Source organism: Furipterus horrens, unplaced genomic scaffold (genome assembly GCF_987537825.1).
Source record: "Furipterus horrens unplaced genomic scaffold, mFurHor1.1.pri manual_scaffold_8, whole genome shotgun sequence".
Taxonomy (NCBI): domain Eukaryota; kingdom Metazoa; phylum Chordata; class Mammalia; order Chiroptera; family Furipteridae; genus Furipterus; species Furipterus horrens.
Genome location: NW_028327178.1, coordinates 54,396,279 through 54,412,794, shown reverse-complemented (window position 1 = coordinate 54,412,794; position 16,516 = coordinate 54,396,279). Strand labels below are relative to the sequence as shown.

Genomic DNA, 16,516 nt, shown 5'->3' with positions numbered 1-16,516 from the left:
CATCAGCCAGAAAACTTGGATTAGGATCCTGGCTCCACCATCAACTCACACCTAGGGCTTCACCTCACAGTCACCTTCTCAAGTAGTGCTACTCTCCCTGTTTTATAAATGAGCCAATGGGGGTTCTGGGAAGTGTAAACGTCTTCTCTGATCACATTCTGAAGGACAGAGCTGAGATGAGGAGCCAAGTTTGCAACATTCCGTCTCAAAACATGTATGCTGACTCACAGTTGTTATAACCAGGCCAGTTGTGGAACACTTCCTATACTCTAGGCACTGAGCTAGGCACTGTTAGTTTGGTTTTTTAATCATTTTCCACAAATACATATTGAGCACAAGGCTGAAGAAATTGGGTTGTTGGTGAGAGTGGACATCGTAGGTGAGACAGCTGGTGTAACTGATTCCAGGTCTGAGAGGGTTGAGCTGCTGAACTTGCTCTTCTTGCTGTGTGGGAAACTAAGACCCTCACAAGTAGTGCCCCGGTACAGAGGCACAGGGTTTAGTGGTGGAACTGGGGGCCTGAGAACTGGGATGAAATGAGGACCACCTGTAGTCTCTAGACTATTACAGCAGTCTCACCACTACCTGCACTTGTCTGGCTTTCAAACTGACTTTGCACACAGCTATTAGTTTGTTACAGAGTGGGGTCCCCCAAAATCCCCAGAGCCTGTGTTTTGGGAGTGGGGGAAGACAGCAGGTTTCAAGATGTCTTTGCATATCTATGGCTGGTAACTAGTGTCTTAGTTATGCAAATGGTTTGGTTCTTCCAAGGCCCCAAGGAGATGGGAGGGGTTTTGACCATGGAATGGTGAGGAAAGAGAATACAGGGTGCGCAAGGTTCTGTGAATGGTCAGAACTGGTTACTCTGCCCACTGTGTCAAAGGGGTTTAAAAATAAGGTGGCAGCCATATTTGCAGAGAGTAGAGAACCACACAATTTACTGAGAGTAGAGAGTTCCATGCAGTTTTCAAGGAGGTAGAAGAAGAAATCCATGTGGCTTTGAAAGGGCAGAGAGAGAACCATGCATGACCCAGGTCAACACGGCACATGTTTTCCTGGACAGTTAGATGGAGGCTGATGACATCACACCCCAGATCCTGAAGGAGACAGCTGACAGATAAGGGATGGGGAACTTCTGGGCATGTTTTTGACTTCTAGCCTTTTGGGGAGCAAGGGAAGTGCTGGGTCCCGTGGGAGAACAAGGCTCTGACAGGAAGTGCTCACTGCCCTCCCCAGGTTGGAATATTGTAAAGACTTGTTTTCCTCAACACTAGTTGTTGGGTTTTACACCACGGCGCCATGTGAAAGAACCCTCTTTCTCTCTGTAACAAGTTCTCATCCACAAGCCCAGCTCAGGTGTCATCACATCTGTGCGGGTCCCCCTTTGTAATTGCATCACAGCTTTTACACCCCTCCTTCCAAGACTGACCACAACATATTATGATCATCTGCTTCTTTTACTGCCTCTCCCAACAGAATAAAAACCTCTTGATGTCGGGAACTAGGTTATCATTATTCTTAGTATTTCCAGAATCAGAAATATAGCAGGTGCCCAGTAAATAAATTTGTTGAATAAATAAATGAAAGCTACATCCCTACCTGAAGTCCTATGCTGATCTCTTCTTTTTTGGTCCAAGTCCACCCTCTCACAGCCTCACCTCACTAAGCTCGCTGCTGGTCCAGGAACAGCAGCTGCTGCTTTGCCTCATAGCTTATTAGAAGTAGAAGCCCCAGGCCCATCTCAGCCCCAGCACACAGCATCTCAGGGTGGGGGTAAGCTTTGTGGTTTCATAAGATTTTCCAGGGGCTCTAATGCTAACACAGACCCACTGTCAATGCCCCTAGCCTGACTAGGCAAGGTGCTTCCTTGTCAGCTTTCCAACATTCACTCATACTGTTTCTTCCAGCCAGGATGCACTCTTCCATGCTTGCTATGGAAGCATATTCCAAATAAAAAGATCAGAATATGAAAAATCCCAGAAGTATGAGGAAGTACAGTGCTATTAGGGGGCTGCAAGTCACCTGGGTGGCTGGATTGTGGGATCTCAGAAAGAAGTGGCAGGAGGTGAAGCTAGAAAGTTAGGCAAGAGCCATGTCGAGAAGGGTCTTATACTTCAATACGAAGAGTTCAGATTTTATCTCAAAGAAAATGGAGTTTTGATGGGTTCTGGTGTTTGAGGTTTCTCAGGCAAAAGTGTTCAAAACACCAGCAAAATCCAGGATGTACACTTGGCTGACCACAGGGCCTGAAGTGAAATGGAGATAAAGGTGCTACATGATGTTATTCCCAAGAGCCTTGTCTTCCCCAATTCCGTATTAAGTGCTGCCTTGATGCCATGGTGTCTTTCTGCATCATAGCACCTACTGGTGTGTACCACAAGTGTGTGCCCATGTCCCCAAGGAGGCATCTTGGGGAGAGGAAGCCATGAGCTTTTCATCTTTCTATTCCTGGTACCTGGGATGTACATAGTAAGGGTTTAACATATTCATTCGCGGAGCAAGTAGAAGGGACCTGCGCCAACCACCTTTTGGGAAGATAACGGGACAGTAGTGTGGAGAGGTAGGACATCCATCCCAAACTTGGCTGGATATTGAAATTATCTAAGGAGATTTGGAAGGTACCTGGAATCTACTAGGGTTTTTTATTGAATTGAAATACTGGGTAGCCTGGGTGTCAAGAGCCTGAAAAGCTCCCCCAGGTGATTCTAATGTGCATCAGAGATCAAAAACTATGAAGTGGAACGAGTGAAAGCCTGTGGGGAGACTAGTCTAGAAACTGCTGCCCCGGCACAGGGGAGAGATGAGCACGTGGACAGTGCGGTGGGGATGAGACTTGCAAAAACTTAAAGCCCTTATTTATAATCAACTGGCTTTAGGGGAGAAGGTAAAAAAGAACTTCCCACACTCCTTCCTTCTTATCCTGTCACAAAACTACTTCTCTATCATCCCGTCTCTTACTGAGGACCTGGCAGCTTGGCTCACAGGGTCCCTCTCCATCCCCACTGCTTATCATTTCAACATCTATGTGGATGATTCATCCAGAAACCCAAGCATCTGATTCCTGCACCTTCCTGACTTTAGTTACCTTCATCCTCATTTCACTTCAGCCACCCACTGCCGCCAATCTTGTGCATGTTTTTTTAATTTCACCTCACACATTTTATGCTCTGATTTCCCTCTACAGAGACCCTCTAGCTCCCCAACAGAATGATGACTTTGTTTAGATGCCACCTCTCTCACATCAGTAAGTGCCTCAGGGAAGGTTCGCCCACTTGCTTCAGGGCTGGTGACCCAGCACTGGCCAAGGCGCAGTAGAGAGCCTGCTGTGAGGTTGCCAGGAGAAAGCTCTTTGCTTCAAAGAGCAAGCCAACTCTTCCATGCTTCAGCTCCAGGTGCTGGTGTGGCCACCTTGCTACCAGGAGGATGAAATCAGCACCAAGATCGAACGTGTAAAGAAATGGTCCTCAAAGATGTTACTGAACCTCTTCTCAGCAGCCTGAAACCCTCCTTAGACAGGACTTGCAGTTATGTCATAATAACTGTCCTTATTGTGTCATGCCATTTAAATTCACATTCTAGCCCAAAGCCCCTAACCAATACACCTGCCCTCCGAGCACAGTCACCAACCACTTACTATGACCCTGAGCAACTTGCCTAACTGCTCTAAGACTCAGTCTCTTCATCTGTAGAATGGCTGAGTGGACCACAAATGGTTGTTGCCTAGCATGGTGTCAGATACATAGCAAGTATTCAGTACACTGTAGCTATTTTCCAATCTAAACCCTGGCCAACTGCCTTTCTGCCCTCCAGTCTCAGTTGACCACCCCACTCTTCTCCTTGGTCCCCTCTCCCCAGGCACCTGTTTTATTGGTCTTCCCTTCTATTGTTTTTATTTCTTCCACCCATTGGTCATTTCACCCCACATTCCACCTCTAATTATAAATATGGTCAAGTCTTCTCAAGTTCCCCTTGTAGAGGAACTCATTCAGAGATGCAAAATATCTCCAGCAGTAAAGGCATCTGGAAAAGTTTGGACTCTCTGTGACTGTTTAACTCTCTGTAGCCTCAGGTTTAGCTGACTACCCAGAAAGCTGGAATGCCCCCCAAAGATAAATGTCAGGCTCCAGGAAGGATACTAACGAATGTATAGAGTGTGGAAAACTGTCTGATGTTATCTGTTAACTTAGGAATGCATTGTCCTTTCTGGTGGTCTACATGACTACCCACCACATGGTTTTACTATTAACCCTCCTATAAAAAGGAGACCCTGTCCTGGGAGACCCTGTCCTGGTGTGGGGGGTGGTATTTCTGGCCAGCCACCGCTTGAAATAAGCAGCTGCTTTGCTCACGTATGTCAGTTTCTTCTAATAAAGCTCTTTTTAATTTGAAAAGGCCACGTGTCAGTTCTTTGGAATCAATTCTAAATTTAGACTTTTGGGGCTTTCCCCCAACAACCTGTATGTGAATCTTTAGAGGAGCCTGAGAACCTCAGCTGTTCCATCCATCTGTACCCCTGCTCATCCCAAATAAATCAAGTGGGTTGATTTTTTCTTCCTTGGGTTTTGCAGACAATAAAGGAGTAATCCTCAACCACCCGCCACTTAAATAGGCAAAGATTTATTATTTTAAATGAAATGTTAGATGAGACAATGTTCTTGTTCCTTGGGAATCCTTGAGCAGAGATGGGGTCAGCTCACGCTGTGCTGGGCAGATCTGCATGCATCCCAGGCCGATTACCAGGCACTCAGCAGTATGACCGTGAACTCTGAGGAGCAGCCAAGACAGACACTCGCAGTCAAGTGTGCTCACAGCCAGGTAACACATAAATCTTATTCAGTGACACCCAGTAGTTTCTTTGCTGTTTCAGGAGAACTAGGAAGATGCCAGTCACAGCGTGACTGGCCATGTATTCGTTGGTTAAACCAAGCACAGGATCCAGTTGTTTCTCCAATAGCTTTCAGGAAAAGATGGGATGATAAAGACGGCCATTGGCTAAATCTCTCACAGCAAGGCAACTCTGGATGGGTTCTTGTCACAGCAAATGCGGGAACCGAAGGAAAGATTACCAAGGAATGGAGAATTCAGGAGCGAAAGTCATTCCTAACCTTTATCTTTGACTGACATGCTTCTTTTGCATTTGTTTGGCTTGAGAACCAGGATCATTTTGTGCATTTCAGAAGTATCAAGGGAAAGGATGGATTAGGCATGCCATCCTAGAAGTTGGTGGTAGTAAATGCCAAACCTATGTGTGTGAAACATTGGAAAGATATTTTTGGCTCCTATATCCCCCTATAAGCACTCTGTAGTTATTCTTGCCACTTCTTATCTAAACCTTTCAAAGGGAGAGTCCACGTTTGCTCTCTCCACTTTTTTTTACCCCTTATCTATTCCACAACATGCTGTGATGGGCTCCTGAAACTTCTCTCATTAGGATCATCAGTAAACCATGCCATTTTCCAGCCCAATGGGTACCGTCAGTTCCTTTCTTTCTAGACCTCTCTACTGCACTCGAACTACTGAGCACTCTCCTTGAAACTCTGCCTCCTTGGGTCCAATGACACTCAGTTGCTCAGTAACATTCCTTCTCTGTCTCCTTTGCATATTCCTTTCCCCCTTTGTTCTGCTGTTTTCTCACTCTACACCTTCTCCCAAGTGAACTGACCAAGTTTCATGGTTTCCACCAACTCCCAAACCTGTATCTCTATCTCATTTCTACCCCAAGCTTCAGATCCATATGACCAGTTATCCATGGGAGAGTCCACAGGTCCCCACCTGAAACTCATCATGGCCAAAGACTCTTTCTCCTTAAGCAAATTCCTCCTCCAGTATTCACTCTCCAGGTACCTCCATCACCCAGGTGCTCCAAGCTAGAGTAATACTTTACCCTACACCCAACCAGTCATCAAGTTCTTTGGAATTACCTCTTACAGATCATTTTAATCCATCCTTCTTCTACATTCTTTAAGAGATGATATGATTTAATAGTTGGAGGCATCAGTTGAAAGATAAACAAATCCAAGTTCCAGTTCTGGCTCCCCTTCTGTATGTTGCTTTCCCTCTCCAAATGTCAGTATCATCATTTATGAAATGGAAATTCTAGTAGTACCTACCTTGTGTGACTTGTGAGAATTAAATGTGAGAACATATGTGAAGTCTCTAGTACATTGAATGGTGGGCAGTAACAATAAATGTCAGCCCTTATCTTGGTTAGTGTAATTACTATCATCCCTGCTGACCACTGACCCAGTTCAGACCCTCATAACCTCTCATCTGGGTTACTTTAACAGCCTTCTATCCAGCCACTCAGTATGGTGCTACTCCCACGTACAGACAATTACTACTTGTCCTATCAGCCTGCTCTGTTTGGAGTCCACTCCAAAGCTTTGTTTACTTGCCCCCGTGGGTGCTCCTCACTCCTCCTTGTCCTGTCTGCTGTAATTGCTCCCACATACCTCCATCATAACTCTCAGCACATTGTTTTATAATTACTGTACTTGTTTGTGTTTCTGTCTCTCCTACTAGATTAACGCTTATTAAGAGGCATGTTTTTAGGCTCCACCACTTACCTGTGGAATTGTCATCTCTGGGGTAAAACTCAGAAACAGACATTTTAAATGAGCAGCCCAGGCATTTAGAAAGTTCCTTAAAATTTAGAAAGGAATTCTTCACTAGACTATATGAGCTCTTCAAGGATGGGAACTTAGCCTTACTCATCTTTGTGTACCCAGAATCTATCCCAGTACCACGTAAACAATAAGCACTTGATAACTGCTTGTTCAGTGAATCAAGGGTAACTCCAAGGGAGTCATGAAACCAGGAGCAGCTGGGTGGGGTTCCATCTGGTGTAACCACAGACAGAGCCATCTAGTCGACAGTTCCGGAAGCTCTCTTGCCCTTGTGGGTCACCTGTTGGGTAAATTAAAAGGCTTTTCAACCAATTGTCTTACTATTTTGGTCCTACATTTTTGTTTTTTCTATTTAAATTTTAGGTATTGAAAATCTGTGTCAAATTTTTCATTTTTACAATAGTCTATTGCTAAAAATAAGTAAGTTTGAAAATTGTTGTACCAGAATAGTTTTTTTACTTAGGGAGAAAATCAATCTTTCAACAGGTAAGAAGTTGTGAAGAACTTTCAGAGCTGTTTTTTTTTTTGTTTTTTTTTTCCCATTTACCATGGACATCGCTTCATTACCCCAGAACATTAACAAAAAGGCTCTGATAATTAATTGGCCCTCAAATATAGTGATAATAAAGACCCACTTTACAGACTCTTCAACCTGCCACACTGGCAGAATGAGATGGCAGAAGATTAGAGATTCTGAGTCTGTGCCACTAGCATCTAGATTTTCTAAGATCCTATGTATAGAATATTAGTGAGACCCAAGGACATGTTCTCTCTAACTAAACTCAGAACTATCCTGAACCTCAAAATAGCTGAGATCTTAACAGCATGTTATAAAAACAGAGTATATCTCTGTGACCTTTTACTTTCTATGGTATATGTTTCCATATAATTAATTCCTCTTCCCAACACACTCACTGAAGTAAGTCCCTCCAATACATATCTTCAATTTTGCACCTTATTTCTGCTTCTGAACACTTTAGTTCTCTTTGTTATAGCTTATGTAATTTTTCATTAGAAACTTAAGACATTATTTCCTTCACAGCTTGCAAATCCTCTTTCCCTTGATGCCTTCTGGTATTACAGTAATGTACTTTAAAATTTTGCTTATGGCCTTTTGGCTCTCTGTGCAGCACCATTGTGGTGGGCAAGAATAAGCGCCTTACGAAAGGCAGCAAAAAGGGAGCAAAGAAGAAAGTGGTTGATCCATTTTCTAAGAAAGATTGGTATGATGTGAAAGCACCAGCTATGTTCAATATAAGAAATATTGGAAAGACACTAGTCACGAGAACTCAAGGAACCAAAATCGCCTCTGATGGTCTGAAGGGTCGTGTTTTTGAAGTGAGCCTCACTGATCTGCAGAACGATGAAGTTGCATTTAGAAAATTCAAGCTAATTACTGAGGATGTTCAGGGCAAAAACTGCCTGACTAATTTCCAGGGCATGGATCTTACCCGTGACAAAATGTGCTCCATGGTCAAAAAGTGGCAGACTATGATTGAAGCTCATGTTGATGTCAAGACTACCGACGGGTATTTGCTTCGTCTCTTCTGTGTTGGTTTTACTAAAAAGCGCAACAATCAGATTCAGAAGACCTCTTATGCTCAGCATCAACAGGTCCGCCAAATCCGGAAGAAGATGATGGAAATCATGACCCGAGAGGTGCAGACAAATGACTTGAAAGAAGTGGTCAATAAATTGATTCCAGATAGCATTGGAAAAGACATAGAAAAGGCTTGCCAATCTATTTATCCACTTCATGATGTCTTTGTTAGAAAAGTCAAAATGCTGAAGAAGCCCAAGTTTGAATTGGGAAAACTCATGGAGCTTCATGGTGAAGGCAGCAGTTCTGGAAAAACTACTGGGGATGAGACAGGTGCTAAAGTTGAGCGAGCAGATGGATATGAGCCCCCAGTTCAAGAATCTGTTTAAAATACATTCAATGGTGACAAATAAAAAAAAATTGCTTATGATTAAGGGGTCTGGAGATTAGCAAAAAGATATGATTGGGGAAAATCTAGAAACTTTATGATTTATGAACACTCTTGCGGTCAAAATTTTAAAAATATTTGATCAGTAGCAAGTAGTAATTAGGAATATTCTAAATGTTCTGTTATTATCATACATGAAACTTGCTGATGTCACATGCATTTCTTTTACTCATTATCATCTAGGTGATATTAATTAGACATCGTATTGTTTTAGATTCCATAACCTGAGGCACATTATTGGGAACAGTAGCACAAATCCTGATTGACACTGGAAAATACCATGTCAGCCTCAACTCATAGAAAACACAGCATCAGGATTATTGCAGATGAGCTAGAAACAATATCAACATCATTACCCCTCCAACACACACATTTTTAAGGTTTTGAAATGCGCAATGCTCAGTACTCTTAGAAATTTATAGGCCTCTCCTGCCACCTAGTGGGAGAATATATGCAGCACAACTCTGTGTGTGCTGTCTCAAGGTCCTAGTCCCAAAAAACTTGCAAATTATTTTTTTAAATAATGTTTATCAAGCAATATTTCTGCTAAGGAAATCATCCTGGCATATATCCATCTTATATACATCTATAAGAATGTTAACTGGGATTCAATCTTGAACTTTCAGCCAAGATGGAGGCATAGGTAAATATGCTGCATCTCCCTCCACAACTAAGGAATACAGCTACCTCAAAATTAGAGACAACCAGAAGTTCCAGGAAATTGAGCTGCATGGAAGTCCAACAAACAAAGATATAAAGAAGAACTACGCATCTAGACAGCTAAGAGGGGGGGAGCTGGGGCAGAGAGGAAGTGGAAAGTGGTGCAGCGTTGGTGCTGGCAGCGGCAGTAGCAGCAGTGGCAGCAGCAGTGGCAGGCCAGCAGGAAGCATAGTAACACATTAAAAAATGTAGGGAAGGACACCTGTGGTGCACTCCCAGACCAGACCATGCAGCTCACAGTTCCAGCACTGGGAAAATAAAGCCACATTGCTTCTGACTGTAAAAACCAGTGGGAGCTGAAACAGAGGAAGAAAGTTCTGGTCTTTCAGCAGAGTCTGTTTGTTTAGTGGGCCCCATGATCCTAGAACATCCACAGACCAACACCACTCAGGGAAACACAACCAGGGCAACAGCTAGAGGGGCGCCAGTCCCATTCAGGGAGTGAGAGAAGTGCCTGGAAAAGGGGCAACTGCTGAGCAAGTGTCATTATTCCCTCTCAGACCCCTCCCCCCCAACAGTGCCACAACTCAGTGAAGCTTGATGCCCGACACTGATGAATACCTAAGGCTCTGCCCCTTACAACATAACAGGTGCGACAGCTCTATGTAAAACACAGAGGCAAACACAGGAGCCTGTCAAGTTGAGGAGACAGAAAAGTATAGCCCAAAAGAGGGAACAGGTCAAGGTTCCAGTGGGAGAGCTAAGTGACAAGGAGATAGTCAACCTAACAGATATAGAGTACAAAACACTGGTGATAAAGATGTGCACAGACTTGACAGATATGCTTAAGTACAGCAAACACAGAAGGGAAGAAGTGAAGGCTAAGCTAAGTGAAACAAAGGAAAACCCACACAAAACCAATGGTGAAGGGAAGGAGAACAAGGTTCAAATCAATGATTTGGGATATAAGGGAGAAATAAACAGTCAACGAGTACAGAATGAGAAAACAAGAATTGAAAAAAAGAGGAGAGGCTTATAAACCTCTGGGATAACTTTAAACGTGCCAACAACTAACTCATAAGAGTGCCGGGAGGAGAAGAGGAAGAGCAAGAAATTGAAAACATGTGAAAAAATAATGAAGGAAAACATCCCAAATTTGGCAAAGGAAATAGACATATAAGTCCAGGAAGCACAGAGTCCCAAACAAGCTAGACCCAAAGAGGACCACACCAAGACACATCATAATTAAAATGCCAAAGGCTAATGATAAAGAGAGAATCTTAAAAGCAGCAAGAGAAATAGAGAGAGTTACCTACAAAGGGGTTCCTGTAAGACTATCAACTGATTTCTCAAAAGAAACTTTGCAGGCAAGAAATATTCAAAGTGATGAAAAGCAAGGACCTACAACCTAGATTACTCTATCCAGCAAAGCTATTATTTAAAATAAAGGGCTGATAAAGGGCTGCTTCCCAGACAAGGTAAAGCTAAAGCCATTGTTATATGAAATGTTAATGGGACTTATTTAAGAAAAAGATCAAAGCTATGAATATTAAAATGACAACAAATGCACAATTATCAACAACAGAATTTTAAAAATAAAAAGAAGAACTATGCAAACAACCAGAACAGGAACAGAATCATAGGTATGGGGATCATTTGGTTATCGGCTGGGAGGAGGAAGGGGGAGAAATGGGGAAATGGTGCAGGGATTAAGAAGTACAAATTGTAGGTACAAAATAGACAGGGGGATGTTAAGTACAGTATAGGAAATGAAGTAGCCAAAGAACTTACATGCATGACCCATGGACATGAACTAAGGGGGGGTGGGATTGCTGGAGGGAACAGGAGTACTGGGTGGAGGGGAGAAAAGGGAAAAGAAATTGGGACAACTGAGACAGCATAATCAATAAAATATACTTTAAAAAAGAATGTTAATTGTAGCATCTGAAATAGAAGTAAATTGAAAGCAGTCTGAATGATCATGGTTAGGAACTGTCATACCTTTACCAAAGAATACAATGGAGCGAAGCCCTGGCTGCTGTGGCTCAGTGGATTGAGTGTCGGCCTTCGAGCCAAGTGTTGCTGGTACAATTCCCAGTCAGGGCACATGACTAGGTTGCACGTCAGGTCCCCAGTTGGGGGCGCGTGAGAGGCAACTGCACATTGATGTATCTCTCCCTCTCTTTCTCCTTTCCCCTCTCTCTAAAAAAAACAAACAAAATAAAATAATAAAATAAAGTAACCTTGTTAAAAAAAATAAAAAAATAAATAAATCTTTAAAAAAGAATACAATGAAGCTGATTAAAGAATGGGATGGAACTATATGTTATTAACATACAAAAATATATGTTAATAAAAAAGCAAGGTGCATAAAGTACAATTTTATTCATGTAAAAATACATTTAATATACTTGCAAATACATATAAATATATGAAGAGATACAGAAAAACTCTACTTAAGGGTTACCTTTAAGCATAAAATTATTTTTAAAAATGTGTGGTTTCAGCACTGAACTAGCCTTTTTACTATTCTTAAATTTTATATTTTATTTGATTAGATAGTATATTCACATGATTCAAAAAAGGTAAACAATATGAAAAGTACACACTGAGAAGTCTCAGATGATCCATGCCACCCTGCCTCTGTAAGTAACTGAAACCAAACAAGTGGGTTCAGCTGCCTGCCAGAACAAAACCCAGACTCATGACACAGGTGCCGGTGCCAAAGGAAAGAGGTTTATTCAGGTGCTTGGACTTGGAGAATTGTAGACTCCCATCACAAAGACCATCTCCTCTCCCTGCTGAAGACTGTAGTTCATATAGGGATAGGGAGAGGAGGGCTTTCTTTCTCTATACTATCATCCTGCCAGCTTTTGGCATGCTGGGGCCCTATCCATTCATCTCTCTAGCCATTGGTATGCTCAGTGCAAGAAAGAACCTCTCCTTGCACCATCCTGGCCAATGAGGGAGACTCCCCAGCACTCCCTGACAGTCTACAGTAACATAACCAATCACTTTCATTAGTTTCTTGCATAGTCTATCAGTCATATCATCAGCTCTTGGCAATCACTAATCAGCTTTATGTGTTTGTGGATTTACCTATTTGGGGCATTCCATATACATAAATAGATTCATATAATATGTGGTCCTTGTGACAGGTTTTCTTTCACTTACATAATGTTTTCAAGATTCATCCATGTTGCAGCACATTTAAGTATTTTATCTCCTTAAAATTTTTAAATTATAGTTGACATACACTATTATATTAGTTTCAAGTGTACAACCCAGTGATTAGACACTTATATAACTTACAAAATGATCACACCAATAAATCTAGTACCCATCTGACATCATACATTGTAATTATAATATTGTTGACTATATTCTCTATGCTACTTTACATCCCCATGACTATTTTGTAACTACCAATTTCTACCGCTTAATCCTTTCGCCTTTTTCATCAACCACCCCCAACCCCATCTGTCAACTGTCAAAATATTCTCTGTATCTATGAGTATGTCTCTGGCCTACCTGTTCATTTATTTTTATGATTTTTAAAAATTCCATATACAAGCAAAATCATTTGTCTTTCTCCATCTGACTTAATTCACTCAGCCCCGTACCTTCTAGGGCCATCCATTTTGCTGCAGATGGAAAGATTTCATTCTTTTTTATGACTGAGTCATATTCCGTGGTATATATGCACCACTTCTTTATCCATACATGTTACCGTAAATTTGTGGATCGGAGATGCAGAGGAAATTCCAGCGGGCAGAATGATCAGCAACAGATGGAGGACTGTAGATCGCTCAGGCCATCAGCGAAGACTAGCAGTTCAACCATTCCTTTTATTGGGTTACAAAAGTTGCTAAAAATAGTATCGATAGGGTATACGTGTACATTCCTTACATGATTATGGAGCAGCATAGCTTCTGCGGATAGGGTAGAGATCAAACTATTAGGCCTACAATACTAAACTACACTTTATCTATAAACTACAAAGTAAGGTAATAAGTGACAGGGGTCTGTTCCACCTCAGCTGTTATCACTATGGGAAAGGAGACACTGTCCCTTAGGAATCCTTTGTTCCCAGGGGCTTGTGACCTGGCCACCAGGAGCCGCATGCAGCTGCTGGCCTCAGCGAGACTCGCTTGCAAGTTCTTGCAAGCTGAGTCACAGACCACCTGGGGGGTAGGGCTCACATGCAAGCCCCCCTGCGGATGCCATTTGGCTTTCCTCTTCACATACAACTATTGATGATGTACACTCAAGTTCCTTCCATTTTAGGCTATTGTAAATACTGCTGCAATGAATCGTTGGCAGCCGTCCGTCTCGAGAGACGATGGTGTAGCTTCCCAAGAGTCCAGCTGCACCGCCGAGAATGGTTGTGCAGTCTGACTCGGGAGTGACACGGTATCTGTCTCCTCCCGTGTTGAATCAACATCTTGCGATGACACTGGAGTGTCCTCTCCAGTGAAGCTGAAGCTACAGAGCCTGGGCAGGGTGATATGGAGGGTCTGCTGTTGCCCATGCAGCAGACCCCCCCTCTCTTCGCAGCTGAAGGGTCCAAGGGAAAGACGGAGTCAATACAGCTTGGCTTCAGGTGCGCCACAGGAGTTGCCGGTGTTGACTACAACGTCAAACCGCCTTAGGGACTCCGGCTCCGGATTTTCTGTCGGGGTTTACTCCCTTAGCCTTTCCCCTGAAGAGGTATGCCGCAAGGCAGCGGAGGTTTTTTGGAGTCAGAGTTTTCCTTCTCTGATGTACCCTGACTGGAAGATCGAACCAGCGACACTTAGCTCGCAGGCCGACGCTCAATCCACTGAGCCAAACCAGCCATGCTGCAATGAATATATGGGTGCATATGTCTTTTCAAACTAGTGTTTTGGGTTTCTTCAGATAAATATCCAGAAGTGGAGTGTCTCTGGTTATAGCCTTTGTTTTAAAGCTTATTTTGTCTGGTATAAGTATTGCTACCCAAGCATATTTTGTTATTGTTGTTTCCATTTTAACAAAATATTTTTTTCCATCCCTTTACTTTCAGACTGTGTGTGTCTTTTGATCTGAAGTGGGTTTCTTGTAGACAGCATATATCAGGGCCTTGTTTTCTTATCCATTCAGCCACCATATGTCTTTTGATTGGAGCATTTACTCTATTTTTCTTTCAAGTAATTGTTGATAAATATGTATTTATTGCCATTTTATTGTTCATATTTAAAATTTTTTCTTCTTCTTAAAAAAGACTCTAACATTTTTGTAATACTGATTTGGTGGTGATAAATTCCTTTAGCTTTTTTCTTGTTGGAAAAGCTCTTTATCTGTCTTTCAATTCTAAATGATAGCTTTACTGGGTAATCTTGGTTGTAGGTCCTTGCTTTTCATCACTTTGAATACTTCTTGCTACTCCCTTCTTGCCTGCAAAGTTTCTGTTGAAAAATAAGCTGACAGTCTGATGGAAGCTCCCTTGTAGGTAACCAACTGCTATTTGTTGTTGTTGTTGCTGCTTTTAAGATTTTTCTCTTTGTCTTTAACATTTGCCATTTTAATTATAATGTATCTTGGTGTGGGCCTCTTTGGGTTTGTCTTGTTTGGGACTCTGTGTTTCCTGGACTTGTATGTCTAGTTCCTTCTCTATGTTAGGAAAGTTTTCAGTCATTATTTTTTCAAATAGATTTTCAATTCCTTGTTCTCTGTCTCTTCTTCTGGCACTCCCATGATGTGAATGTTGGTATGTTTGAAGTTGTCTCAGAGGCTCTTTAAACTATCCTCATTTGGGGGAAGGAGGATTCTTTTGTCTTTTGCTATTCTAATTGGGTATTTTCTGCTTCCTTATCTTCCAAATTTCTGATGTGATCCTTTGCTTCATCTACTCTACTGTTGATTCCCTGTAATGTATTTTTCATTTCTATTTCTTTTTTTATATGTTTTCTATCTCCATATTTATGTTTCCTATCTCTTTGTTTATGTTCTTACTAAGTCCATCTACTCGTCCCCTAACTTCATTGAACATCCTTATAAACCAGTATTTTGAACTCTGCATTTTGTCTCCATTTTGTTTAGTACTTTTTCTGGAATTTTGCTCTATTTTTCCATTTTGAACATGTTTGTCTTCTCACTTTGGCAGTCTCTCTGTGTTTGTTTCTATGTATTAAGTAGAGCTTCCACTTTTCCCAGTCTTGGTAGAGCAACCTTATATATTTAGTAGGTGTTCTGTAGGACCCAGTGATGTAGCCTTCCTGAACATCCAAGCTGGGCACTTCAGGTGCTCCCTTGCTGTGGGCTGTGTGCACAACCTTATTGTAGTTGAGCTTTGATTACTGTTAGCATATCAATGGGAGAGATTTATCCACAGGCTGATCGGCTGTGAGGATGAGCTGAAACTACAGTGTAGGAGTGAATCCCATGAAAGAGGACTTGCTTCTTCAGCTGGGCTTTGGCATCGAATGAGTCTGCCCCTTGAGTTTGTTGCTCATAGGAGGGTGTGGGTAGTGCTCCCATTGGTTTCAAGCTGCCTACTGAGTGAACTGGGAGATGCAGGCCAAGATCAGTGGCAGCCTGTGCCCTGCCCAGGGCTACCTGGCATGAGCTACAGAATGATCTACAGAGGGCTTGTACTTGTGCTGGGCTTTAAGTTGCCCAGGAGAGGCCATGTTGTGAACCAAGGTCAGCTGCAGTTAGTGCTGGGCCTGGGGCCTCTTAGCAAGAGGTAGGGGTCACATGGAGGCCAGTGCTGCTTATTTGGAGTTTGTAGATCTTTGAGGAAAGTCCTTAACATGAACCAAGACAAGCCATTTGTCTGAAAAGCCACTTGGAAATGGTGCTGCTGGGCCTACAAGTTATGCTGGGTGAGGTCTCAGGAACTTCCCAGGGTGACTGAAGAGTGCTAGCCAGGTTAATGGAGACTCAGATATGGCACCTGCCTGCTGGCTCTGTGCAGAGGAAGGCTCAGCAAAGGGGCAATAGCCTTTGCCAGCACTTCTGTCTGGGAGAAATCTGCGCCTCCCACTCTCACCCCAAACCAGACAATTCAGTTCCTCCTCCTATGTCCCTGGCTTCTTTTGAGCTGCTGCCCCAGTGCTGGAGCTCAGAGGAAGTGAGTCCGAGTAGTCTGTATGCAGGCCCTTTAAGAGGCATGCCTGGGACCCCAGAAGCCCTCCTTCTCACTTAGCCACAATCTCTGCTGGTTTTCACAGCCTGAAGCTGTGGGAATTTCTCTTCCCAGCATTGGAACCCTGGGCTGGG

At 42.7% G+C, this 16,516-nt stretch overlaps 1 protein-coding gene and 1 pseudogene across 1 annotated transcript in view; one reads left to right on the top strand and one right to left on the bottom strand.

The window, feature by feature from the left end:
- The window catches only part of PRELID3A (PRELI domain containing 3A), a 56,413-nt gene that overhangs the window by 33,447 nt on the left and 6,450 nt on the right, over positions 1 to 16,516 (bottom strand). The window lies entirely within an intron of this gene.
- Positions 7,295 to 8,556, top strand: LOC150002936 (small ribosomal subunit protein eS1 pseudogene; annotated as a pseudogene).